A 2,484-nucleotide genomic window follows, 5' to 3' on the forward strand; every position below is an offset into this window, starting at 1 on the left:
TTTACATTCATTTATTCCCTTTCTCTGCCTTTTATCACAAACGCTCAGCCCCTGGGTTTCCTAAAAGAGATGAGGTCAATGATGAACTCTGAGCCCATCACCAGGGTCCAGCCCCCCACAGCTACCTGATTTGGCAGCTGGAGGAGAAGTGCTTGCTTCATGGGTATGATACAGGCTTGGCTAGCCATTTCCAGGCCCTACCAGCCACAGATAAAACCTGCAGGCACCACATGTTCTAACTTAGCAAGAAGGGCTGTGAAGGCCCATTGGGGAGGCCTTTCTTGAGGCTGCATTCATCCTGCTGTGTGAGGCCTCCATTTTGGGGTGGTACTTTGCTAACCATAGTCAACCACCTCCACTCTCAATCATTAAAGCATCTGAATCACCGATCATCAATATAAAAAGTTCATTAAATCTCCAATGAAAATCCAAGTTATTCTTTCCATCTTGCCATTCTTTCAATGAGTGTGTACTAAGGACTTACCATGTGTCATCACAGGGGCCGAAGTGAACAGAAAACAAATATACAATGTGGCCAGTATCCCGTGGGATCTCTGAATTAGAGCAGGAAGCTGGACACTGTACCTCATCTCCAGCTGTCACTCACCAGCTCTCTATGTGGATGAAAATTGTAGACAGAACAAATCATGTGTGTCATAGCGGTTTACCAGAGAGGGACTGCAAAGTGAAGAAAAGTGGTTACAGTCTTCGTCATGGAAGCAGAAGAATAGGGGGACACAGGACGTGATTTTTCCAGGTATAGAAAAGCTGTCCTAATCTGGACTCATTGGTTTGGGGCATATTACAGTGAGGGTGGAATCGTAACCAGGCTGCTCTTAGCCTCGTGATTGGTTTATTACTTTTATATAGTTGTCTTAGTTGTCTTATCAACTTGTGTTTGCTATTGAGCAGTTCAACTATAGTTGTTTTCCCATCACCCCTATATTTGATATTCTTTTTACTCTCCTAATTGTTGTTATAACTATAATCTACTATGTTCCATTTACAAAGGACAGTTAATTGTTCATGTCGAAATGTGTCTGACTACACTTTCATGTTTCATCCAACCCATTATTCAGGATTCTGTGATCTCCTGTCTGTTTCTGGGTACTGTAAACACCAAGACTTCACAAAAGAAAATTAACAAAAAGCAGGGGAAATTATAGGGCCGCATTTTCTGTTTTGTTTTAAAACATTTAATGCGTAGGTTTTTAATCATATTTTAATGCAGTGAATCTTCTAAGTAGGGGAATACATTTTTATTAGTTTCTGAGACATTGGCACATTAAAGATTTACACAGATCTGATGAACTTAGAAATAGTAGCAGTAGTTCCTTTAATTCATCTCGCAAATTTTATTATGTACCTACTATGTACCAGCCACTGTTCTTAGCAACAAGGATAAAATAGTAAATGAAATGAAGTCCCTGCTCTCTTGGCAATGACAGTCTAGTGAAAAGAGACACAGAATAAGCAGGTATATGAAGTTGGGTAGCAATACATGCTAAGAAGAAAAACAAAGCAGGATAAGGGGGCAAAGAAAGTATAGGTGCTGTTTCAGATAAAGTGGTCAGGGAAAGCCTCTTCGATAAAGTGAAAGCATTAGCAAAGTGGATTTCTAAAACCAGGGTGTCTCAAGAAGAAGGAACAGCAATGCAAAGGTCCTGAAATAGCAGAGGCTTGGCAGGATGGAGGGAGAGGAAGAGCCAGGAGGCCAGTGTGGCTGCAGAGGAGTGAGGGGAGAGGTGAGTGGTGGAAAAGGAGGTCAGAGAGGCAGTCAGAGGACACCACAGAAAGAACTTTGGGTCTCCTTAGAGGTTCTGTGCAGAGTCTGAGAAGACCATGATGTACTTTAAGTTTAAAAGGCCCACTCTGTCTGCTATGTAAAGAATAAACTTTGGGAGAGAGGCAGGATAGAAGCAAAGAGGTCAACTGGGGCCACTGCAATAACTCATGGTTCTTAACTAGGCAAGAACTCATGGATCCTTTAACTAGATGAACATATACTTGATGCTTGACATATATTTTCCTTGATACACATAAGCTGTTTTTTCCCCTCCTTGGTGGAAATTAAGTTTCATATTCTATAGATAACCACATAATACAGACTTTCTTAAATGCAACATAATGCTGACTAAAATTATGTTACCAATACATTCTTTTCATCCCATTCACTCTAACTTGAAGAAAGAAATACAAGATTCTTCCCCCTCCCCAAATTCACTTATTTTAATTAGTTTCAAGTATACAATACATTGGTTAGATATCTATATAGTTTGTAAAATGATCCCCCCAATTGCTCCTCCCTCCCCTGACCCTCCACCTAGCCAACGTATTAATGCTAATTGCATTCCCTATGCAATGCTCCCCATTCCCGTGACCATCCATCAGCTACTATTTTAGACTTCTTTAACCCTTCACCCCATTCTCCCAGCCCCCAAACCTTCCTCCTCTCTATCCATCACCAAATTGTCCACTATATTT

The sequence above is a fragment of the Pteropus alecto genome, unplaced genomic scaffold (assembly GCF_000325575.1).
Source record: "Pteropus alecto unplaced genomic scaffold, ASM32557v1 scaffold121, whole genome shotgun sequence".
In the NCBI taxonomy this organism is placed as follows: domain Eukaryota; kingdom Metazoa; phylum Chordata; class Mammalia; order Chiroptera; family Pteropodidae; genus Pteropus; species Pteropus alecto.